The sequence below is a fragment of the Mustela nivalis genome (genome assembly GCF_964662115.1).
Source record: "Mustela nivalis genome assembly, chromosome: 15".
Taxonomy (NCBI): Eukaryota; Metazoa; Chordata; class Mammalia; order Carnivora; family Mustelidae; genus Mustela; species Mustela nivalis.
This window is the reverse complement of record NC_139034.1, coordinates 12,385,023-12,411,956: the sequence shown is the minus strand read 5'-3', so window position 1 is coordinate 12,411,956 and position 26,934 is coordinate 12,385,023.

Here is a 26,934-nt window from a genome sequence, read left to right as displayed (position 1 = left end):
TTCTGGAACATGAAGAGCAGCATAAAAGTGTCCAACTGTGCATAAGGGGACCAGGTTCTTGTAGCTGTAAAAGTCAGCCCGTGGGGGCAACTTTCCAGTTATTTCCATGTGATGTGGGACCCTGCAGTGGAGGGCAGTTCCCTAGAGGATGGAGCAGCTGTATTAGCCTTCAACACCCACCTGGGCACTCGTGGGGCACCACAAGATTCCACCACAGAGCTGCGTGTTTGTTGAATAAATACATATTGACGCCAATGCAGAAAACAAAATTCGTTGCCTTTCTGAGGACGAATGCCATGCGCCAGGCACTGTGCTCTGCCTTCTACTTAGGTGACCTCAGTCCGTCTCCACAGTGACCCTGTGAGGCAGGTGCTGATGGTACCAATGGAGAGACTGTCCGCAAGGCAAGGTGGCTTACCCAAGACATACAGCTGGGAGGCGGCAACCTCAAGGCTCCAACCTAGATCCACTCGCCTCTAGGTTGGTGTGCCCACAGCGGTGTAACCTGCGACACTCTGGACTAGACAGCGCGTGTGGAGACTTCACTCTCTCAACAATTTGTATTTGTTTTCTTTCCTCCCACCAGCTTGTTCTTCTGAGAGCTGAGCCCAGGGTGACCTGCAAGGCTGTTAAACTGGCAGAAACACTGAAACAACACCTAGATCAAAGGCCGCTTCCTCCCAAGCAGCCTCCGCCTTCCCTCTAGCAACTCTCTCCCTGGGTCCTGGGGTCGCCACTGGGTTTAGATCGATTTCCTCTTGTGTCCTTGAGGTTGAGTCCTTGACAGCAGTGAACTCAGCTTCGGGGCGGGAGGACCCCCGGCATCCGGGGCCGCTCCTCTATTTCCTTACTTCGCCCATGGAAACATTCATGTCAACACACCCTTGCTGCTTTATCTCGCTTCGCTCCCAGGGCACCACAGTATTTGTCCCAATTAGAGTCCGTTTGCTTTGCAGACCACACTCGAGCTCTCCTTGACACTGAGCAGCTGCTCCCCGGATGTCCCCACCAGAGCCCTTGTTTGCAGTGTGTGTTGTCTGCAAACAGACCGCCTGAGCAAGCCACCGAGAAGCACTTCCCGGCCCGGGACCGGAGCAGCAGGCACGAGGAAGGCTCTCCTGGCTTTTCCTTATCAGACGGCTACCCTGGTGCATCGTTTCAAAAACATGTACCAAGAAATAAAGCTTTCAGACAATAGTGTCCAGAAACATGTACCCAGAGTGCAGAGAACAATATGAGATGTGAGAGTCCCTGGTTCTCCCAGACCTCTTTTTCTTGGTGAAAAGAAGTTAGCAGAGTGGTCGTGAAGGCAGTGTCCAAAGCAAGGCTGACCGTATTTATATCCTGGCTCCCGCTGGACTGGCTTAACCTCTCTGCAACTCAGTTTCCTCACCTGTAAAATGGGACTATGAATCTTGCTGGGAAGATTCTATAAGCTGATAATATAAGGTACTTAGAACAGAGGCTCATACACAGTAAATCCTCAGGAAATCCTGGCATTTGTCTATCTGCTAACCACTGGGTTATGAGGTTTTGGGTGGCGTTGCTGGTGTGTTATTTCCAGCATCAAGGATCCTTCCAGACAGGATACTGAGAGCCTGAAATGCTTGTCAGGACCTCGACTTAACTGATGTAGCATTTTAATTGGAATGGCTCTTGACACAAAGGGGCTTCATAAAAACAGCTGGTGGCCAGACTCTGCTTCCGGTCTCATTTCTGTGGCATTTCTCCCTGTTGAGTATCCAGCCCGCTCCTAGCCCCACCCCATCCTAGGGACCTTTCTGGTTTCTCACCCCAAGGACACCTTGTGGAAATGTAATGTTTTCTGGCCCAGGAAGGATAATGTTTGTCTCTATTTCCCACTATTCTTACATTTGGAAGCTCTTTGAGGTTTACAAAGGTTTTGTTATGCTTCACTCTGGTCCATCTTGAAAGTACCAGATATTTTGTGCTAAATGCAGTCTCCTTGGTAGACGTCCAGTGGATCTTGCCATCTAAATAACAGGCAATGCCTTCTGCAGTTTCAAAGCTCTAACCAGCAGGAAAATAAAATAGAATTTGTTAAACCAGGCCCACAAGCACGGTGAGCTCCCTCTCAGACTTGAACTGCCGGCCATGCGCACAGGCTGCCTCTTGCCTGCTCCTCCTCAGACCAAGCCGCCATCTTTCCCTTGGCTACTAAGATCTTCTGTGGGGAGTGCCCCACAAAACCCTGACTTGGCAGTAGGGGCAGGCCAAGGAGGGGACTTTGGAAAATCCCAAGAGATTCTTCTTTGGAAAGAATTGGAAGATGAGGGAAGTGTCAGTAGGCAATAGGCTTGTCACACCCCAGTTCTCAAAGCTAGCCCTAGACGTTCTGGTGCCTAGAAGTGCCATTTCCTGGCGAAGGTGAAGAGAGGGGCAATTTCTACCTGCTGTTACTGATTCAATCAGCTCTTGACCTAGTGAGCAAACACACGACCGGCCAGTCTAGCGATAATTAGAGTGTCGTCCCTGACTCTAGTCCAGACTGTGCTCTGTGGAGTCAGCATCTGCTATGAGCCTCTCATTTGATCTGATGGCCTCCATGTGGTAGGTATTTATGGATGCATAACATTCCTGGAAATCTTATGTTCATAAGGTGCAGAAAAAATTATCCAGCCGCATTTACTTCTCTGTTTTTCAGAGGTCCAGAAATCAGCATGCTCTTGTCCTTTCTGTGGGCTTTCTGCATTCCTGCAATGACCAGGAGGAGGCACTGTGTAGCCACTGTCTTCTTCCCAGGCACTTCCCTGGTAATGGTCATTACCTGCCCCCCACCCCCAAGTCCTCTGGGCCAGGCCATCTCTCTACCTGTGAGTGCTGCCGGGCTCTTCTGACCCAGGAAATGTAATCTACCTTTTACCTGGACCAGAACACCTTGAAGAACCTGCTGTGTAACAACATGGTCTTCAGAAGGTCAGGATAGCACATTTATTGGCGTCTTTTCTGGTTAAAATGATAGAGGGCTAGTTCTTTGGTCCTGAAGTGAGGGTGAGTGTATGGATTTTGGGTTGAATCCCTAAGTGGTATTGACACCAACTGTTTATACTCCTGAATTCCTCAGTTAATTTGAAAATTGGTTTGCCTTCCCATATAACAAATTCAGAACATAAAATTGTAATTGCATATGTGTGTTTAGGGACTGTTAAGAATAAAAATGTGCATTGTATAAAAACTAATTATCTCATTGGTGGTTTTTAAAATCCCGATTTACTGAAGAAAAACACTAGAAAAAGACATTTAGCAGCTTTTTAAAAAAAAGATTTTATTATTTGACAGAGAAAGACCATAAGTAGGCAGAGAGGCAGGCAGAGAGAGAGGGGGAAGCTCCCCACTGAGCAGAGACCACGATGCGGGGCTGCAACCCAGGACCCTGAGATCAGGACCTGAGCCAAAGGCAGAGGCTTAACATGCTGAGCCACCCATATTTTTTTACATTTAGACAATCAATCCATCTGGAACTAATTTTTGTATATGGTGTGAGCCAGGGATCAGGATTTTTTTTTTTTTTTTTTAATATAGATATCCAGTTGCCCCAGTGTTGATTACTGAGCCGACCATCCTCTCCACTCCCCATGCTGGACCTTTTGGCGTAAATCCAGTGTTTTCTTACGTGTGGACTTATTTATGCACTGTTCTGTGTCATTGGCTATTTTTCTATCTTTGCATCAATACCCCATCATCTTAAATACTGTATGTTTATAATAAGTCTTGACACCTGGGAGGCACTCTAATTTCCTTCTTTCTGGTCGTCATAGCTATTAGGGGGCCTTTATATCTCCACTTAAATTTTGGAAGCATGTAGTGGCCAATTTCTAAAACAAAATGGACCGCTGGTATTTTTATTTTGATCATATTGATCTGTAGTTAAGTTTGTGGAGTAAGTCATTTACCTTTTCTATAGCCTGATCCCTCTTCTGAAAAATAAGATGAAAATCCATAATGAGCAATCCTGAGCATTCCGTGAGACAGTGTATTTGCAAACTGGGGTGGGGGGGCATCTACTATAGAAACTAAAGGAACAGGACTTTTATTATACAGAGAGAAAGAATACACACGGGCACTGGGGTAAAATCTACCTATAATGGCAGATTTTAAAGAGTTTGGAGCAACTCTGGAATCTGGTCATGGGTGAGTTCCTCCTTCTTTGACTCCGGCTTCTACCTCAAGAGGCTGGGGTTCAGGGAGAGGGTGAGGAGGGGCTGCTGAGATTTTCCTGCCCTGACACCTCCCCTGCCCCCACAGGTTGTCTATGTGTTTGCCTTCTCACATCTTTTACTTTGTAGCCTGGACCCTGAGCAGAGAATCACACTATGATGTATTTCCCAAACACGCCTGCTTTGTGCCAGGTCCAGTTCTAGGTAGATCTGCCCTTGCACTGGTTCCATATAGAATGTCACACCTGGAGAGAATGTGACCAGGCACTGCCAATGGGGAATGGGCTTTTGCCACGGGACTGTCCCTCTTCCGTTCCCAGGAGCATGTTCTGAGTTGAGTTGAGGCCATTTGTGTGTGTTTGTATGACTAGGGCACACACCGAAGACAATCCTCCTTCTCTTTGAATCAGCTTGTTTAGAAAATTTGAGGGTCTGAGCCTCCTCTCCATATCCACCCTCCCTCTGTCACAGCCCTAGATCCTTCTTTCAAAGGCTTGCTTTGGACTCCCTTGGACAGATACCCTCTGCCAAAGAGAAATTCTCAGGCTGAAACAAAGGGAGGTCAGCCAGTGGGGTCCTACAACCTTTCCTTTCCATGGGTCATTGTCTCTCCTTCGTTCAGTATTTAGGGTGAGCTGTGTATGCAGCCCTGGGAGGCCCCCCACCATGGGCACAGAGGCCGGTGCCCCCCCCCACCCCGGCTGCTAATGTCACCTGCAGCAGCCCCAGTCCACTCTCCTAGGGACTGGTGAGCCCAGGAACCTCAGGGAATTGTCACATCCTCGGGGCCTCAGGCTCCCTCAGTACCTTCTGCCCTTTCCACCTCAGGGAGAGGAAGCCCCAGCAGGGAATTAGCACTGACCTGAGAGAAAGAGTCAGCCCCAGGTAATAACTAGAAGGCTGCCAGCTTGGAGCCTCTTTCCAACTCCATGGAGGGTGGGTCCCTGCTGAAGGGGGGAGCCCTTCCCAGTGTTTGTGGCCCAGGCTGAGTGTGCCCACAGGGGCACACTCCCCAGCTGACTTTGGGGCACACAGCTGAGTGGAGGATGCTGAAGGACTAGGGTTGGGTTGTCTGTTGACATCCCTCTGAGGGAACCCTGGGGCCTACAGGCAGGCCAGGTGTACCCCCAGGCCAAGGCCCAAACCCTTCTCACTGGGGGGCTGGGCTGGCTGTGGCCTGACCTGGAATGTTCGGATTCCTGGTCCTTTCATCCCCCTGCAGCTGAGGGGAAGCAGACAGAGGTGGTAGGAAGCAGGCCACAGCCTCCCCCCCCCCCCACAGCTGTGGCCAGGCCTCCCCCTTGGAAGCCCCAGGTACCAGGCGGTGGGGGTTGGGGAGGAAGGAAGATCGTGGGGGGGAACAGGAGACAAAGGAAGACCACCATAAAACCAGCAGCATGTCTGTAATCACCAGGGCCCTTTGTTTAGAGCTCGTTTAAACAAGTTGTGATCCCTTGGAAGGGGAGGCCATAAACTGAAGGGAAAATAAAAGTGTTTACAGTGACTGAGAGCAAAGAGCTGCTGTGGGGATTCGTTTGACCAGGAGCCCTGGGGTAGACGCAGCCCACGTGCAGGGAAGGGGCTTCCTCTCAGTGTGGCTGCCAGGACACAACACCCCCCCCAACGCACACACACACACACACACACACACACACACAAGCTGGGATCCAGGGGAAGGGGTGTAGTGGGGGAGGGGGATGGGGAGGAAGAGGAGGGGGGTGAGAGGAGGGGGAGGGTGCCCCCTCCCCCCCCAGGTGCTGGTCCCACATTCCGACCTGACCCTTAGGGAGTGGGGAGAAGGCAGGGTCCCCTGGCTTTGTGACCTCCAAAGAGTCATGGCCCGGGGCACAGAGCTCAGTCAGCTTTTCCACTCCTCTACAAATTCCTTTATAATGGACTTCAGCAGGTTCCTGGAATAAGAGGGCTGCAGGGCAGTTGTTTCTGGAAGAAATGCCTCTCAGGCCCCACTTACCAGCCTGGAAAGGTGTGAGGTGGGGAGTGTCACCTGAGAGAACCACATTACCCAGGGCAGCGTCCTGTGGCCTGTGGGTGGCCAGGAGGAAGATAAAGGTTTGTTAAGGTGGAGGATGGTTATGCCTGAAATGTCCCAAGGACCTCATCTCCTCCTTGTTCATTCAACAAATGGGCACCTACTGGAGGCCAGGCAACCAGGCAGGGGCCAGCCAGATGTGGGGGACACAGTTCCATCCTAAGTGGGGCAAGCTGTACACGTACATACCCCTGTTTCATTCTCCCCAAGAATCCATTCCAGGTGCTGTTACTTTTGGAAAACAGTAGTGCCAAGTAACGCTAACATGATTCTTGGAAGTTAGCTGTGCTGTGGTCGTATGGCCTAGTCTGTTGTTCATGCTCAGAAGGAAAGGCTGCCAGATTTTTTTTTTTTTTTGCCAAAAAATCACACAAAGGTCATGTTTATACTAATCATGAAAAGGAGTCATCAGAGGTGCATGGAAGAGGCATCAGGTGGGACCTTTTTCCCTTTAAGTATGTAATATGACTCTTCAGCAGGCAAACTTTGTTGAAGTTGGGTCCTCCCAAATGCAAAACCCAGCTGAAAATGTCTCTTCTGACACTCCAATACTTTTCCCTCCCTTCTTAGATCAGTCTTGCTGCTAAAAGGGAAGAGCTTTGTTCTGTAACACTCAGGATGCTTTCGTTAGGAGAATATGAAAGAAAATTAGCAATGAAGCCCGTTCTGTCAAATGCCTATAGTTTCTGTAATTTGATTTCCAGCTCATTCTAATACAAGTTCAGTTACTCTAGTGTTTTCCTAAGACTGTTCTCTTTTTGTATTATGATCTGTGCATTCCCTTCTAGCTAACAACAAAACAGGACAAATAACTTTCCGAGTAACAAAGGAGAAAGATTAATTGTACTGGTAGGAAGTCATGTTATGTCCAATTTTAGGAAGCATTTCACACCCTCTGGGCATTTGGTAACACATAAGAAGCAAGGGTCTCCAAGGCTCCCCGCTTGATACAAATCTCCCTACTCTGCCAAAGAAAGGTCAGCTGCCTGGGGACAACACCCCCAAGACTTCCTCTTCCTGAGCTGTGAGGGCCAAAGGGTGGCAGCAGGTGTCTTTCCTAAGGGTACTGTCTTGCTGGCTTCCCTGAAGGGTGGTTCCTGTGGGTCCCCCCTTTGCTGCTGTGAAGCAGGCATGCTTGTCCTTCACCCATGATGCTGAGTCACTGGGGCTTCCTGTGAAGGTCATTGGGGCTTCCAGGGATCCAGGCCAAGGTGGCTGTCAGGTAGAGTTACCAAAAAGGAAAGGCTGCCACCATCAAGAGGACCTGATGGAGGTCAGCTCACTTGACTCAGGATATCTTAAGGGAAGCAAGACCCATGGGGCTCTCGCCCCCTCAGCGCTGACAAACCAGTTCTTTGTCAGAGGAGAACATGGTACAAGGGAAATGCATGGTCTCTGAAATCAGATAGTTGGTTTTGAATCTCATCCCCTCAACTTAGTAATCAGATGAGTTACTTAACATCTCCAAGCCTCTGTTTTCTCATCTGTAAAATGAAGGTACTGCTAGCCTCCTCCCCAACCCAGTGGTCCTATTATGCAGATCACTTGAGATGACATAGGCGAAGCTCGGGCATTATGGCTTCCTCCCTTCCCCTAGCTCCTTCCCTCCCTCCTTCCCAGTGGAGGAAATCTTTGTATCACTCTTCACAAATTCTGAAAAATGAAAAAAAAATTATGAAAACAAAGTTACCCAATACAACTGATCAGCTCTTCTCATTTATGAACACTTCAGATTCCTTCATCAGTGAGAAAATGTCACTGTCCCATATATTCTGGATGGACTTGGTTTGGGACGTTGGTACCTACCTTGTGCTAAGCGCTGATCTAGACAATGGAGATACAGAAATGAATGACACAGTCCCTAACCACAAAGCAAACGAACACAGATGCAAAAGTTTTTATTTACTTATTTATTAAGATTTTATTTGTTTATTTGACAGAGAGATATCACAAGTAGGCAGAGAGGCAGCCAGAGAAAGGGGGGTGGGGAGGAGCAGGCTCCCTGCTGAGCAGAGAGCCCAGTGTGGGACTTGATCCCAGAACCCTGAGATCATGACCTGAGCTGAAGGCAGAGGCTTTAACCTATTGAGAGCCAGGCATCCCAGCAGCAAATGATTTTAAAGGCATGCAGGATTTTGGACGAAGGTGGCAGAGGACCACTCTTCCTTGCTTGAGAGTGAAACTGGCAGGGGGTACTGGGTTCCTGGCGAGGTGAATCTTCTGGAGAAAGTGTTGCCTTCCATAAAGAATAAATCTCTAGAATTTCAAGGTCTGCCAATTAAATATCAGCAGGAGTAGCTTAGGAATACTTCACGGGAGATCAGATAGGAATTCGTTTCTTTGGGTGTCTATTTCTGAAACTGCCCAGATGTGGAGATATGTGGCAGAAAATAAATAAGATGATGGCTCTTTCTCAAAGAAGCTTGAGTTCAAATAAACAAGTGAAGAACTAACTTTAACCAAAGCTGTTGGCACTGTGCCAGAAGTACAGATAAGGTATCCCAAGAATGTATGGCTTTTCATTTACAAGGCTCCTAGCTTTTGAGCCCCTACATTATTTTAGGGGCACCCTTCTCTGCAGGCCAGTGTTGCTTTGCTGACCCTACCTATAGACCATCAGGGCCACACCACTGGGCTTGGTGACCCGGAGGTGTTCCTGGAGCTTGGTCAACTTCATGTTTTGCATATTGATTTCTTTTCCTGAGCCTCCTCTGAGGAGGGTCCCAGTCTGATGGTCCTCAGCCTAAGATGAGCTCCAGGAGGAAGAGGGAAAGGAAGAGATTTAATATTCCGTGAGATCAACAGTTACCTACTGCAAGCCACGTGTGATCCCATTCAACTGTGCCGTGGCACAGCACCTGGGCTTCCTGAGCAGGGCACTGCCTATATTCTTCAGGAGATCTGCTCCGTGAGGTACCATGCCAGGGACCCAGATCCCAGCCGACAAATGGGGGGTAAATATCAGTGAAAGATTTGTAAAGTTAGCCTTGGGTTCTCTTTTCATTCTGGCACCTAAAGTAAACTTAACTTTTATATAAAATCACACATGAATATGTTACAGATTAAAATGCAGCAGGTAGGTGGAATTTACAAATGAAACAGTATCTCCAAATTCATTTTACTTTTGCGTGGGGCCCTGGCAGGCTACGCTCTTCCCTGCACCCAAAGCGCCTTTGTGGTCCCAGCTCTGAGACCTCTGATCAGAGCCATTCAGTACCCCAAGGGCTCACACATCCTCAGGGATCAGATGGGGAAGTGACTTCCTCCAGACCCTATGATGTGATCAGCATTAGCAATCCCCGGGTTGGTGGGGGGTGGACTTTGGAGAGCAATCAGCTGGGGCTGCCAGCAAATCACAAGAGCACTTCCCAGGGGAATCAAGTGTGAGGGGCAGAGAGGAGGGCTGGGTGCTCTGGGTCCAAGCTGGCATTCTCATTGTGTAGTGCGTGCCAGGGACACTCAGAAGCAGGCTGCAGTGGAGAAAGGACTGTTTTGCAGGGGACAGTGTGCGGGAGAGGGACGGCTCAGGGCAAGGTGGGGAAGCTGGGCATGGAGTTGGGTTTGGGGGAGGGCCGTGTCAGGAATACGAACTCTGGAGAAAAGAGCCAGTTCAAATCTTGGTTGGGCCACTTTCTGGCCATTTCCGTTTGTTCTTCGGGGACTTCCCTGTGCCTTTGTTTCCTCATGCATTCAGTAGTCACTAAGGGGCCCTGGCTCTGTGCGTCGGTAATTCCGTGTCGTTCCGGGCGCAGGAGGCAGGCAGGCAGCAGGAGAGATGGGAGCAGAAAAGTGGCCTGGACGCTGTATGGGGAGTTTACTGACTTTTCCAGTGTGGCGTAGTCTAAATGATGTGACATGCCACTTGCCTCCTATCAACTTCCGAATCATGAGGAGCTGGTCACTGTAGCAGCCCTGCTCAGGCTGCCATAAGACAGCACCACTGACCAGATGACTTATGTATGGGGCATGTGCTCTCCACATCGTTCTGGAGGCTGGAAGTCCCAGATCACGGCGCTGGCACGCTCTGTTCACGTGACACCTGTCTCGCTGGCTTGCAGATGGTTGTCTTCTCACTGCGTCCCATGTGGCGTTCTCTGCTCACATCTGTGCCCTCATCCCCGTATTAGAGAGATGAGTCCCATGGGACTCATGACCTCGTTTAACTTAATCACCTCCTCAAAGACTTATCTCCAAATACAGTCACATTGTGAGATACTGGGGATATGGGTTTTGGGGGGACACAAGTCAGCGCATGTCACCGTAAGCTCTGTGGATTGCAGCAGCCGGTGTGTGAAGCTCAGGGAGCTGGGGCAGGAAAGGGGGAGGGAAGTGTGATTGCAGCCGCTCTCTACCTCCACGCGGCCTGGCCAGGCTCCTTCTGCGGCCACAACCTCACGGGCCTCACACGGCTCCCTTGGAGCCCACACAGTTCCGTTTTAGGTCTTGAAGCTTCTCAGGGTGGCTTTTCTGATCATTTGTAACATGCCCAGCCCAGCTACAGTGACACCAGAGCTTGATTTTTTTTTTTAAGATTTTATTTTATTCATTTGAGAGAGAGAGAAACATGAGTGGAGTTGGGGCAGAGGGAGAGGGAGAAGCAGTCTCCCCACCGAGCAGGGAGCCCAATGTGGGGCTTGATCCCACAACCCTGAGATCATGACCTGAGCCCAAGGCAGATGCTTAATTAATTGAGCCACCACCCAAGGGCCCCCCAAATGCCAGCAGCTTTAAAAAGTAAAGGGAGGGGTGCATGGCTGGCTCAGTCAGAGGAGTATACAATTATTGATCCCAGGGTGGTGAGTTCAAACCCCACGTTGGGTGTAGAGATGACAAACACAAATACAGAAACTTCAGTAAATAAAATAAAATAAAAAGGAAAAAGGAAGAAAAGGGAGAGAAGGAGATGGTGCTGTGAGTTGGCTGGCACCAGCTTCGGTCTCCCGCATCCTAAGATACATGTACAAATGGATGCCAGAGCTGAGCGGTTGTTGTCAAGTCATTCCTGAACAGGGGAAGCCATTCCTTTCATCTTGGATTCTCACTGAGGTGTTCTAGGGAGAAACAGACACACAGCGAGAAGGTGACAGGCTCTTGAACATTTCCTCCTGCTCCCACCTTGCTCAGGACCAGGATGTGGAGGAAGGAGGGAGGGGGGCTGGGCTATGGACCCTCACTGCCTAGGGAGGGGGATGTGACTAACGAGTGGGGGGCATGGAGGGAGCAAGGGAGACTTGAGGACAAGGGAATAGTGGGGGGAAAGAGAAGGGGAAGAGGAGGAGAGGGGAGATGCTCAGGCAGAGGGGGAGGGACTGGGAGTGGGGAGAGGAGGGGAAGGAGGAGCGGGGCGAGTGGGAGACGGGAGGTGGGAAGCACAGCTGAGAGCAGAGGCAAGAAGTGCTGTTTCCAGAAGATAAAAAAGGAACCCGAGTTTTTGGCATCTCTTCATTCTTAAGGCAACTTTGACCTACTTTCCCTCATCTGTAATCGGCTCTGGCGATCTGAATCATGCATCTCAGCTACGCTAAGATTGTTATCCAGACACTTAACAATCTGTTATCTCTTGACTGGAGCATGCTAAATGGGTTTCCCATCCCCTTCCCCCATCTCTCTCCCACCTTGATACTTGGTCATTCCTTCATTCCACTTATGCTTATCTGTGCTGGGCCCCAGGTAGTCACAGAGACTCCCTTTTGCAACCAAAGGGAAGTAGATGGACCATCCCCTTGTTCTGTCTAAACTCCTCTTTCAGGGACTACTGTCTGCCTAGCTTGAGTTACGGAGGCTCTTGAGTAGGAGGGCAGATAGGGTCTTCATTGAACAAACTGGGATATTCTTAAGCACAGAGAACAGGATAACGACCCCCATCTACCCATCCCCCAGCTTCCATATGGCCAAACTTGTTTTGTCTCTTGGACAACCCCTCCATGACCGCCCCCCAGATTGTTCAGAAGCAAATCCCAGGTAGCTCATAGTTCGTAAATATTTTAGTAATGATAAAGGCTTTCAAAAAATATAGCTACAATAATAGTGCACCTAAGAAATGACTAATGATCCCCCAATATCAAATATAGAGTCAATGTTCATGTTTCTCTGATTGCCTAATAATTCTTTTATACTTTGCTTGTTCAATTTGCGGTCTACAAGAGATCAATGCATTGACATATGTGTCTTGAGTATCTTTTAATCTGTAGGTTCCTACAACCCCTCAGAAATTAAGTTGTCCCTTCTTTAGAGTTGCCTACAGGCTGAATTTTGTCGATGGGATTCTTGTAATGAGCTTTAACCTGCTCTCTATCCCTTATATTTGCAGATCTGGAGTCTTGGTTGGGCAGCTTAGTGTTTGCATGCAAGTCTGCTTTAAAGGTGGGTGTATTTCTAACAGCAAGTGTATGATGCCCAGGTTCCTTTCCTCGTGAAATGTTACTAACCATTGATGACCACTAGCCAGATTTATTTATTTATTGGGAATAGCAAGATGATGATATTCTAATTCTATCCTTCCTTCTTCATCTATTAGCTGGCATATTACAAATTAAAACCTCTCTCATCTACTCTTTGGTTATCCTGAGGTCCAGATCACATAGGAAATAAAGATGGAAAAAAAAAAAAGAGAAAGGAATTAGCCAGTCCTGAAATGGGCAGTCTCTCTCCAGGTCTGTAACATCCTCCTGAGATGTCAAAACGTCATAAGATACAGAAAATAATAAATATGATTAGTACAAGACTCAAAAAAAAAAAAGTGGGGGGAGGAATAAAGGACCAATGCTTGATTTTTTTCTTTCTCTTTTTTAAAGATTTGTTTATTTATTTATTTATTTTAGAGAGGGGTGGGGAGGGCGAGCTGTCGGGGGGTGGCAAAGGGAGAGGAAGGGAGGGAGAATCTCAAGATTCTGCAGGGTCAAGTCTCAAGACTCCCCGCTGAGCACATAGCCCAATGCAGGGCTCAACGCGGGGCTCCATGTCACCCTGAGATCATGACCTGAGTTATTCAGATGCTTAACTGACTGAGCCATCCAGGCGTCCCTGCTTGGTTCTTTCCCAGTTCAAAGGTGAATAGAGATTTGGTTCCTTAACATCACCCAAAGGTGGTGACTTGAGTAGTTTTCTCTTTGGTGGGCTTTTCTATCTCTGGGAGCTCAGACGTGTGGGACTTACTTCAATCCACTGCACTTTTCGTCCTTACCAAAGATATTGAAATGGTCTTATTTTTGGCGGACGAGAGCTTTTCAAGCTTGGTTCGAGAACTTTGAGGCCACCTGAGTAGAAAGATAGCTTCCTTGCTTCCTAATATGAGGAAACAGGCTATGTTGGAGGCCCCACCCCTGCAATGGGCCATTTCTTCAAGGATTCCTGATTATTTTTAGAGGACGATGCTTCCTGGAGATCGCAGTCTCAGTGTTGGGAGTGCTAATTCCCACCGGGAAGGTCATTGTGTCCAGGCCTTTCCCATGGACAGAGCTGGAACACTTGCTCTGTAAGATTAATCACAAGGTGATTTTCTGATACTTGACCTCACACCCGGGACCACAGGGATTTGACTTCATCAGCCACAGAGAAAAGTCCCTGAAGACACACAGTGTAGTTACGCATTTGACTTAGCCCACCGCACAGACACGAGTCTCAGAATAATCGTGCAACATGACCATTACCAATAGCTCTAGATTCCTGAGAGCCATTTATGGCTCTGTTTCTAGCTCTTTCTGTGCTGGGAGTAAGCCCACTGAGAATGTACCATCAAGTGGCAGTTCTTCATAGTCGAGGGCAGCGGGGCACATCCTTCAGTCCATTTGTTTCCTTCCACTCAGTTTATCAGCACTGCTTTTTGATTTAATTTTGTTCAGTAAAATTACGTAAAATACTTATGGCTCCAAAATAAATGAGCTAGAACCTGGTGTAGGAAACAAGTCGACCTTTATCCTTGCCTCCTGTGGCTTATCCTCACCCTTCCTCTACTTGTAAGCATTGGAAATTTACAGCTTCTTCTTCCATTTTTATTTTTATTGTTTTAAAAGATTATTTATTTATTTATTTATTTATTTTTAAAGATTTTATTTATGTATTTGACAGAGAGGGATCACAAGCAGGCAGAGAGGCAGGCAGAGAGAGAGGAGGAAGCAGGCTCCCTGCTGAGCAGAGAGCCTGATGCGGGGCTCAGTCACAGGACCGGGGGATCATGGCCGGAGCTGAAGGCAGAGGCTTTAACCCACTGAGCCACCCAGGTGCCCCTGAACTTGATTTTTATTATACAAGTTGCTCATGGCCATTTTAGAAAACACAGGTAAACATAAGAAGAAAGTAGTCACTTGTGATCCCCATCCCAGTTAGTACTGCTGTTAATGCTCTGTATGTTATGTTTTAAGTTAAAGAACAAATATATTAAGTCTAATGTAACTACTTTTTATTTGACCAGTTGGCCAATGATTTATAATTTACTGATATAAGTTAGTATAATATATGGCTTACAAATTTTTAAGTGAATATTTTTAAATGATAAAAATACTTATTCTCCCCCACCACCAACCCCTGCCAAAAAAGAAAGGCAATTGCCTGGGCAGATGGTAGTTAGAAGATAATAGTGTTTGGGGGAAAATATTTTTAAAATCAGTAATTAACTTATATTAACTCTTTTCTATCAGAAGTTAATATACTCAGTAATATCTTTTTCATTCCTCCTTTAACCCTGAAATTTGGTATTAGAAGTGTGGGGCATTTGTAAATTATATAGTATAAAGACTGACTCATCTAACTGCCCTTTTCAATTAGTAAGCATGCTACAGCTAATATTGCTAATATTTGAGTAGTTAATAGTATTTAATCTATATTAAAAATAGTATACATATCCTTAATGTAATTTTACTAAGCCTGACTATAAGTTGTTTTATGATTAAATAATATTTTACGTATCATACGTTTCACTTCCCCACATACAGAATAGGTACATTGCAACACAGCACTTTTTGTGTGTATTATTGTACTTCTCCAACCGTTGCAGAAATATAGACACGTTCATCATTCAGAAGGTTAATAAGCATATGTTACTGAGTTGTTTATACCATATGGTAACATGTACTTAAGAAATGTTGTAAATATAAGGTAATTGATAACTATCTTATAATTGCTTAATTGTTTATGTGAATTCATTTAAATGAAAAGGAAATATTTTTAAATTTCTGTATTTAAGCAAAAAAACCTAGGAATTAAGGATATTGTTCACATTCCTTAAGCTCTGTTTCCTACTGGTCCAGACACTATAGACATTCTGTTTTTTTTTTTTTAAGATTTTATTTATTTATTTGATAGAGATTACAAGTAGTCAGAGAGGCAGGCAGAGAGAGAGGAGGAAGCAGGTTCCCTGCTGAGGAGAGAGCCCAATGTGGGGCTCGATCCCAGGCCCCTGAGACCATAACCTGAGCCAAAGGCAGAGGCTTTAACCCACTGAGCCACCCTGGTGCCCCACTATAGGCATTCTTAAAAGTGAGGAAACATTCTAAGGTGTTATGATGAACTCCAAATATATTTAGTACATCAAAAGAAATGATATAAGCCTCCATAATTGTGGAAAAATTATTGTTCTGCTTTTTTATTTTGTATTAGCTTATGCTGAACATCTAACCTAATTATGGTTTTCTTTTCTGAAAGTGTTAAGATTTATGTATGTGTATATGGCATAGTTCATAGATTATTTCAGATTCAATCAGATGGCTTCTAGAAACAGGATAAGTTCTCATACTGGACTGCTAAGCAACAGATATTTTAAAGTAGAAAATTGTAAGTCCACTCTCTTAATAAATAAATCTGAGAAAAGAAACAACAATATAAAATGTTGGAGTAGAAAATGACTATGTCAAATAGTGGCATATTATATGTATGTGTATACATACATATGTGTTTTTCAACAAAACTATTAGATTTTTGTGGAGGTATTACTTAGGACTAAGATATAGGAACCAATACGAATTGTAAAATTTCTTGTTTCTTAAATTGTCTGTCTTTTAATATTAATAATAAAACCATTGAAATACCTAGTAGTAATTATTGCCATTTTTCAAAAGCTTCTCATAATATTTATCTTAAGTTAGAGGCTCTAACAGGACAGAAAATTACAGTATTTAAAAACACATTCAAGAACTGTCAATCTTTAAGAAATTGAAAAGGAATCCAAACATCCCATATTTAAGAATAGGTATTCTACAAAACAATGTTCCAGAAGTAACCCTATCATGTAGTATGACTTGATTCTTTTTTTCATTTCATAATTCTTCTCCCTAGATTATAGTTGAAAATGGTACATCTCATAGGTAAGTAAGTTTAGTTTAGTTTAAATCTGTTTTAAATCTCAGATTAAAATCTCAGTTAAAATCTCAGATTTTAGTTTAAATCTCATAGATAAGTAAGTTTTTTAAAAAGATTTATTTATGTGAGAGAGGGAGTGAGTGGGGGGGGAAGGACAGAGTGGGGGTGGGGAGAGTCCCAAGCAGACTTCCTGATGAGCACAGAGCCCCACTAGTGCGCCCCAGTCTCAGGACCCTGAGATCACAACCTGAGCTGAAACCAAGATTCTAACGCTTAAGCAGCTCTGCCACACAGGCACCCCTCATAGGTCAAATTTCTAAGTAAAACCTGTTTATGTGTAAAGTGTAAAATGAAGGTAAGCTGAGGAGATGCATTGTGATGCCATCGTGGTGACCGCCGAAGGGATAGACATGTATATGTATTCCAGATAAGATATATGTACATACATATAAAATCCAGAGTGAGAGGCTCACCAAGCAAGTGAAAATCTGCTCCCTTACACCTGATCTGCTTGGCAGTTACATTTCACATGATATCTTAAGATGACATTTTGATTTATGAGTAAGCCACTTCCACATTTGGATAAAGGGATTTAGTTCACTGGAACCAACCATTCTTCTTCTTTTTGTTCTTTAAAGATTTTATTTATTTATTTATTAGAGAGAGCGAACACGAGCGGGGGGGGGCAGAGGGTGAGGGGGGACTAACCATTCTTGAGGTTTCACATTGACAAAGCTATAACGCAGCTCTGGTAACTTAATTGTGCTGGGTCACTCTTGAGATCAGCTAGATTCCCTGACCAATTGTACTTCTTTTTACTCCATCGAGGACTCTAATTTAGAGTTCATTCTTTTTTTTTTTAAGATTTTATTTATTTATTTGACAGAGACAGTGAGAGAGGGAATACAAGCAGGGGGAGTAGGAGAGGGAGTGGGAGCAGGGAGTCTGATGCGGGCTCCATCTCAGGACCCTGGGGTCATGACCTGATCTGAAGGCAGCCCGCTTAGTGATTGAGCCACCCAGGCACCTGTAGAATTCATTCTTTAGGAAGAATGGTGAATGGTGAAATACCAGGCATGAAAAAGACTGGCAAACACTATAACCATTTGTGTCCAATTTGCTTCACGGAAGCCACACACCTTGTGATTTTTTTTCCCCCCAAGCCTCACCAAGCCTGGCTCCTGGTTCCAAGTTCCTAATGAGTTTGGGTATGTGAATGCCCAGCCTAGAGCGGATTAGCAGCAACAAACTACAAGTTCTCTCTCTCTCTCTGTGCGATCTTTGTCAGAGAGAGAGAGAGAGAAACAGGTGACAAACATTAAGGGAGGTGGCAGAAAAACTAACAAATTGACTCAGTTGTAATGCTTTAGGTGCAAGAATCATGGATATATAGCATAATTGATCTTTATTTTCTATTTAAGGAGGTAAGTATGGAATACGGAAGAAGTCTAGGAAATTGGTGGGAAGAGTAAGGGGAGAGTGATGCGGGGTGCAGAGGAATAGCATAGGTGAGAAGAGGAGGAAGTAAGGGAGAAACAGGAAGAAGAGACTCAGGAAGATATTATCCAAGAAGAGTGACGAACCCGCAATCCCTGGAAACAGAGTGATATGAGGTCTATGTTGGGGGGGGGGGTTTGAAGAAGCATCTGGCTAGAACCCGGGGTTTGGAACCTTAGAGGTGGGAATAAGAGTCAGATATATCCTGTTAAGATACCTGGCCTATCTTCTATTAACAGATTTTTTTCCCCATTAAGGGGAAATGATAGAATCATAGTCGTTTGTCATGAGATCATCTTTTGTCATGGGGAGGTGAAACGAGAAACAAGAGGCAATCAAGAAGTTACAGGAGCCTGATTTAGAACAGAGGCAATGGGAAAATTCCAGTGCTAGAATCCAGAGTTGGCGAGACAAGTGAAAGCAGAGGACTCATTTGTTCATTTTCTCTTTCAGTCTTGAGATTGTTATTAACCACGTGCTGTGTCAGGCGCGCTACAAGGTGCTGGGCCTATGCATAATGTAAGACATGCTACCTGGCTTTTAAGGGATGCCCAGCAGGGGCGATATGTCTAAGCAAGTGAAAGCTCACTCCAGCAGTGAAGGCATAATGAAATAATAATAAAATGGTGGCACAAGGGACAGAGTGAGTGATTTTGTTTGGGTGGATGAGAACCAGCTCTGTAGCAGAGGGTTCCCTTGAGCTGACCATTAAATGGAGAGGGATCTGCAGATCAACAAGGCAGGAGAGGAAATTCCAAGCAGAGGGACTAGCATGCTGAGGTCAGAAAGTTGTAAGTACTTTAGCGTAGCCAAAGGGTAGAATGTGTAAAATTGTGTCAGGAAATGAAACTAGAGGAGCCAGATCTGGAAGGTTTAAGTGCCAGGTTGGAGAACTTGGCTTTCCTTTTGTAGAAGCAACTGGGGGCTGCAGAAGAATGTGAAGAAAATAGTATCACTGTTTGGGGGAATCCTAGTGTTGTAAGGTAGCTGGGAGAGGAGGAGCATGCCTGAAAACCCTTTTGGGTGGTGGCTAAAAGAACGGGTGCAGCGCGTAACTGCAGTCTAATTTGGTCTCAGTGGTGGGATGGATGGAGGGTGGAGGACACACAAGCAGCGTGTTCCGGGGGTGGGGGGGTCGGTGGGAACTTGGTGACTGGGTGTGGAAAACGAAACAGGCCTCTCTGGTTCTAGTTATAAGGTTCTGGGAGTCTAGAAGTACCATTAGGAAGTGCTATAATGGATCCCTTAGAAGGAAATAATGACATGGTTTTTGAACGTAAGTGTGAGTCACATATATGGGAACTGGGACAGTTATCTAATAACTGTTGGGAGAAAAATAAAGGTAGATCTGTACTCATATTACATACTGACCAGAACAACGTGATAATCATTTTATTAAAAACTATACAAATAAAGAAAATACAGCACATCTTTATCATCCTGTTATGGAGGACTAGAATAGTGGAAGCATTTTTAAAGGAACAAATGAATGTATTTAATTACATGAAAATGGACAACTTTTTTATGTCAATGGACATGCAGGCATATAAGATGCCTAGGGGAAAATTATAATCAAAGACATTTTTTTTAATCAGCCAAAGAGCAAATTATAATCAAAGACTTTTTTTTTCAATCAGCCAAAAAGCTTTTATAACTAATACATTAACCTCTTGTCAAGAAAAACACTATAATTTAATAGAAAAAGAAATGGACCAGGGATATAGAGGTGCTCAGCAGAGAAATAAGTATAATAATCATAGAAAATTAGTTAAAGAGGTGCAACTAAAGGAAAAATTAGATATTACACTTGTATTTTAAAGGGTCAGATTTATAAATATTAAAAAGAATAAAAATTAACCTCAATTAGAGCAGTTTGGGAGAACTTAGCATGCTTACACATTTCTGGTAGGAATCAAAATTTTATTCACCATTTCAGAGGGCAGTTACTGAATGGCAGGGAAGTAAAGCAAGAAGCTGGAACTGAGAAGTGATCATGACATTTGGCAGTTAGACACTCTGGCCACAACAAAACCAGTCTCAGGCTGATGGAGATGGAAGCCCTTTGGGTAAAGAACTGAAGTTTGCACTGATGGTCTTACATTTTAGATAGACTGGAGGTGAAACGAAGGTGGGAGAAAGGGTAATACGTGTAGACCCGTCTTTTGTTTTCATTTTTATTTTTATTATTTTTTTAAAGATTTTATTTATTTATTTGACACAGAGAGAGAGAGAGATCACAAGTAGGCAGAGAGGCAGACAGGGAGAGAGGAGGAAGCAGGCTTCTGGCTGAGCAGAGAGCCTGTTGCGGGACTCCATCCCAGGACCCAGGGATCACAACCTGAGCTGAAGGAAGAGGCTTTAACCCACGAAGCCACCCAGGCACCCCTGTTTTCATTTTTAAAGCTGTCAAGACATGAGCTTTATGTGGAGGGAAAAGAGAGGTTGAAGAAAGATAAGAAACATGACATAGGCTGCCAAAAGGTATGAGACAGCCCAAGTCGGGGGAGACGGGGATGGGGAATTCGCTTTCAGACGGGGACTGGGAGATCCGTTGCAAGAAGAAGGAATTAAGGATGTATATAAATAAAATAAACTTGAACATGTGTGGTTGAAAAGTGTCATTTTGTTAAAGGGGGTGGGGGGAGTGCTACGACCTCTGATAGTCTCAATTCCTCCTGGAATTCAAGATTTCCCCCTTTCCCCTATGGCATGATTTCTCAAAAGAATTGTCTGCGCTCTAATTCCCCTCTTCCAGTTCTCTCTTGAACTCTTCCAGGAAGCGTTTGCTCTCATTCCACCAAAACTCTGTATCAAGCTCACTGGCGAATTTCATGTTGCTAAATCCAAGGCTTATTTCTCAGTCTTAATCTTATTTTACTTGCCTGCAGGATTTAACACAGTCAGTTCTTCCCTCTTCCTTGAAGCACTTTATTTGGTTTCTGCTCACTGTCCTCCTAATTTTGTTCCTACCACAGTGTCCACTCCGCCTCAGCTTGGTCCCTTCTTATCTCACAGATTTTATAATGTTGGACTCTCTCAAGGCTCAGTCCCCTGGCCTCTCTTCTGCTTACTCAGCCACTCTCCTTTGGTGATCTTTTCCAGTCTATATGCTTTTCCTTTCTACACACTGATGCTTCCTAAATTTATATGACCTGCTCAGTCCTCTCCCTTGAGCTGGGCTTGTATAGTTAGCTGCCTGCTCAGGGTCTCTACTTGGAGATCTGATGGTCATTTCAACCTTAAGGTGTCCAAGCTTGAGCCGAGCCATGTAACCTCCTCTCTGATACACTTCTGCATCTCAGTTATGTCAATTCTGTTTTTCCAGTTTAGACCAAAAACCTTGGGATCATCCAGGACTTTTTCCCCCCACCATCAGCCCATGCACACATTTTGGTCATCAGCAGATCATATTGGTCTGTCTTCAAAATACATCCAGAACTGAGTCTTCTCTCTTGAGCTCAGACATGTCCACCTCGTTCTTTCAACTGCCTCTCTCACTTAGACTATTTCAGTAGGTTCCTAAGTGCTTGTAGCTTGTAGGTTTGGCCCCTTCACCGTGTTCTCAGCACAACAGCCCACAGTGATCCTGCTAAGGTACTTACTCAGAGTAAAAGCCAGAGTTCTGTAAGCCCTGCAAGATTTAGGTAGCCCCAGTTACCGCTCTGACCTGTTTTCTTCTCTCTGCTTTGTTCATTTCTTCCACCCTGGCCTCTTCACTGTTTAGTGAACACACCAGGCACATTCCCTCCTCCGGGCCTTTATACTTATAATTGCACTTGTCTGGAATGGACATTTTTATACCAGGTACCAGTGTGTCTTTCTAGTCACTTTTTGGTTTTAACTGAAGTGTCCCGTGATAGTGAGCATTTTCCTGATCACCTTACTTACTTAAAAAGCTTCCCTTCTCCGCATACTGCTTCCCCTGTCTTACTTTCTTTTTCTTTCCAGCCATGTAATGTTTTTAGCTTTACAGTAATCCTATATATAAGCAAGAAACCATTGTTACTTTACACACAAGGAAACTGAGATTTATAGACATTTAAGCGCTGTGCACATCACGATATCGCATTGTTAGTGAAATAGGGGCAGGGCCAGATTTTGAACCCAGGTCTCAAACTCTACGAACTCAAACTCCAGGGGCTCTTTTCACTCCATGGGTAATTGAGAGTTAGGAGTTGTAATCATTGAAATTAGAGATTTTTGAAAAGACCTTAAAATTAAGAACTTATCAGTCACTTGGAAACAAATGTTTTCTGTATGTCCTGTGCAAGAAGTTAAAGAATGTTTTCATCCTTTAGAAGAAAACATAATTTAATTTATTAAGATGAGAGCCCTTGCCTTTGAGCGTAATAGAGAGAAGCATTTAAATAATAGCCAGCTGGTAAACATCCGCAATAAAACCGAACCAATGAAAACTGTAGTTCCCTCCCGCCACTCACCCTGCATCTTCTAGGTATATGCAATACTTTGGAATTTGTGACACTCTCTAAGATGATAGAAATTGCCCCAGCTCAGCTGGCTGGTAAGGATTGCTGCTGGGAAGAGCCCATGTGCTGCTGGAACCTGTCTTTCCTGGAATAAAGTTCTTTCCACAGAGGTCTTTAATGATTGGCAGAGGTTTGTCTGGATACTTAACTGTCTAGACATGTTTAACATTCCATATGGTATGTTTCTTTTTTGAAATAGTTTTATATCAATTCTATTTTTAAATTACTCTAAGGTAACATAATACAGTATGATTTTTAAAAATACAGCTTTAGTATCACTATCTGAACCTATAAGACTTGGGGAGGTAATTCAGTTTGGTTTTGGCCTTTATCTTTTTGCATTTAACATAGTTTTTAATCATAGCATAGTGGTTCAAAATTGGAAGACTTAGTGGTAGAAGGACATTTCAGATTGGTTATTTCTCTGCTCACCACAGTTTAACCTCCACTTTGTAGAAATTTAAGATCTTGAAGTTATCAAAAATGATAACAAATTTTGGGACTGATAGGTAAATATGTCATATCACTGAGCATTTTATTAGGTATAAAAAGACAGAATCATAAGAATTTTAGAGCTACATTTAACTCCATGTATGTATGTGTGTGTGTGTGTGAGAGAGAGAGTGAGAGAGCGAGAGATCACTTAGTATCTAGACAAAGCTGATAGTTTATACACAGGAAACCAAGGCATCAGAATATATATGATATACTAGCACGTAGTAGACATTGGATAAACATTTGTGAATGAAAGAATTAATTGCATAGTGACCTAGTTACCCAGCTGGCATGAGCTTAGAACCTAAGTTTCATCGCTTCTAGAAGTTTTTGCTTAGCTTAATAATTTTCTAGATTATTAAATAGGGTACATGTTATTACAAGTAGCATCTTAAGAATTTTAAAATGGCTTTTCAACATCATAAGAAGGGATAGACAAATATTTAAGTGTGCTGAATTACAGTTTTATGTAGAAAAATGAGAGAATTGTATGTGTGGAATTGTTGAAAACTGCACTTTTGTAGTTTTCTTACTGACATGCAATAGGAAGTACGTTTTGATTAAGAATAGAATTTATTTGGGGCACCTGGGTGGCTCAGTTGGTTAAGCATCTGCCTTCAGCTCAGGTGATGATCCCAGGGTTGTAGGATCTAGCCCCTCATCAGGCTGCGTGCTTCTCCCACTCCTGCTCCCCATGCTTGTGAGCTCTCTCTCTCTGTCAAATAAATAAAATCTTAAAAAAAAAAAAGAATCCATTTAAGACCGTCATCTAGCATGCTAAGCATTTCTATACAGCTAAATACCCAGGCATGCATCTTCCAGAAGGAAAAAATCTCTGTGGAGAGAGCTTTATTCCATGAAAGACAGACTCTTCCAGTTGTGGGCTCATCTCAGCATTTGACCTTTTTTAGTCTGTCTTTTTTAACAGTAGTGTTAGTTATTAACTGGTACTTCTTGTGAACAAAGCATATCAGATACCTTTAGTGCTCTGTACCAGCTATTCTCAAAGTATGACCCAGGGTCCCTTATTCTCTCCTGTTGGGTCCGCAAGGTCAACACTGTTTTCCCACTAATGCTAAGATGTTATCTGCCTTTCTCACTGTCATTCTATCCTGAGTGCCCAGTGGAGTTTCCAGAGGATACATGTGACCTCACCACAGATTGAAAATGTACAGATTTGAGGCTCCAGGTTTGTAAAGATATAACACAATGGCCTCTCTTCTCACTATATTTCTTATTTTGGAAAAAGAAATGTTATTTTTTTTCCCATAAAAAACTTTTTCATAAAAATCCTGGTGTATAATGGGTTTATTGTTTTATTAACAAATGAATATATAAACAATCCCATTGTCACTTCAGAAACGTTCTCTGAATGGCATAGTGTAGTAAGGAGCCTTTTAGGATTGGCTTTTTTCACTGAGCAGAATTCTCTGGAGATTCGTCCAGGTTGTGTGCAGCAATAATTCATTCTTTTTTATTGCTGAGTACTATTCTACAGTACAGATGTTCCTTTGTTTGTTTACCCACTCACCCACTAAAGGTTGTCTGGGTTATTTCTAGTTTGGGGCCATTGCAAATAAAGCTGTAGATATATGTGAGACTTTCACTTCTCTGGAATAAATATCCAGGAGCACAGTAGCTGAATTGCATGGTAGTAGCATGCTAGTTTTTTAAGGAACTGCCACAGTTATCCCAAGTGGATAAAGGGATCCTTAGGTGTAAAAGTTTGACACCCAAAGGCATTATCAAAGCTGATGTGTCACATAGACAGTAAGAGAGATTTCTTGTATTGATATCAGGTAAAAAACATTCAAAATTCTCAGACTTTTGACAACTAAAAGAAGTTATATCTTATTCTTTGTAATCATAGAGCAGTGCCATAAATTGCAAGGTCTTTTCCTATATGTTTATAAAGTGATATTTTTTCACTTTTTTTTCATTTTCATTTCATCCCCCCCCCATTTCAGCACTCTTAACATTTCAGACCCAAATATGAGCCTGAGAACAAAAAAATTTTTAGTGTGTAATATGTGCCAAGAATGGCAAATACAGACAATAAAGAAGATGCTATCTTCACCCTCAAAGAGCTGAGAAGACAGATTAGCAAGAAGGCAAATGTAGTAATTGTTGAAATGAAGGTATGTGTAAGAGCAGCAAGGGCAAGAGGGAAGGGGGATGTACTCAGGAGTAGGAGTGGGGCTGGGGGGTTCTGCAGAGCAAGTAGAGTTTGAGTAGGAACTTGCCAGGAGGACACTTGAGGAGAGAGTAGCCCGAGACTCTTGAAGTTGATGAGTCAAAGGAGCCCTAGGGATTTCCCATCTAACGGTACTTTGGTGGGAATCTTTAGCTCATGGCCTCTTTTTTTCTGGGCTGGATCTCCAAAGGTAAGGACTGTGAGGACTCTTTCTTTCTGAATTAAAAATAATCTACAGAGGGGCACCTGGATGGCACAGTTCGTTAAGCATCTGACTTGAGTTTGGCTCAGGTCATGATCTCAGGGACTGAGATAGAGCCCGTAGTCAGGCTCCACACTCAGTGGGGCTGGTGGGTTCTACAGAGTAATTTGAATAGGAACTCTCTCTCCCTCTCCCCCTCCCCCTGCTCTCTCTCCCCCTCTCCCCTCCCCCTGTTCTCTCTCTCTCTCATGCATGCTCTCTCTCAAATAGATAAATAAATCTTAAAAAAAAATAACCTCAAGAGAAATGATCTGAATAACATGTAGTTTTGAAGTTTTCAAATTAACTATGAAATTAGCTCTTCCTGAGAGTCTCTGATGCACCAGGGTGTTCTTGTCTCATAAACCAAGAGGGGCAAGCCTGTTATTCCTAACTAGAGTTAGGTAGGAAACAATGTCTTCTCACTTCCTCTCCAGTGTACTGGGGATTTTTCAAGATATTATTTAAAATATATTGTAAGAGGCACCTGGGTGGCTCAGATGATTAAGCATCTGTCTTGGGCTCAGGTCATGATCTCTGGGTCCTGGGATCCAGCCCCGCGGAGGGCTTCCTGCTCAGCACAGAGTCTGCCCTTGCCTCTCCCTCTGCCTCTGCTCCTGCTATGCTTGCCTGCTTGCCTGCTTCTCTTTCGCTTTCTCTTTTTCTCTCATGTGAATAAATAAAATCTTTAATAATAATAAAATGTGTTGTAATATTCTCAGCCAACTTAATAACTTCCATCTCTTTACTCTTCCTGGAATATTAGCTAAACATACAGTGTAGTTTGTGAAGACACATATCATACAATGTATACCTATCTTTATATTATGAAAAATATTTAGGACTTGCTTAATTTGCATTTTGATATTTCAGATTGTGCTCATAGAATATCTGAACTCAAAATTATATCTAAACATGGGCATATCCTCCTATAAACATAGATGTACTTATGGCCGCCTAAATGCAGTAAGAGTGCACAAGTAAATTGTCATCTCTGTGGCCACGCAGCATTCACTGAGCTGCTCTTCTGTGGGAGGTCCAGCTCTTAAGGAGCTCAGTTTAGCGTGAGAAGTAGTATTAGGTGCTGCAGTTAGACTTGCACACTGAGAAGGAATGACGGTGTCCACCTGGGTTGGGAGTAGAGGGAAGGGGTTCGGGGTTGGAAAGACAGGATCAGGCACCCTTAGTCCTGACAAAATTCCTACAACTAAGGCTTTCATGAAATACCTCTCCTCTTTATTGTAATTACTTAATTTGCTCTTGGGTTATTTTGAAGCAAGAAAGAACTAGATTTATCACCCTTATCTCTTACCAAGTAATTATACGTTGTTTGGCATTTCTCAAATCATAACATCTGTCTGAACTTCTGTTTATCTTTAATAATGATAATAATAGCTAATACTTACACAGCACCTACGATGTGCTAGGCACTATTTTATACACTCATTTATTATTTTATATGTTCATTTTTTCTTTATGTCAACCCTTTGAAATAGGCA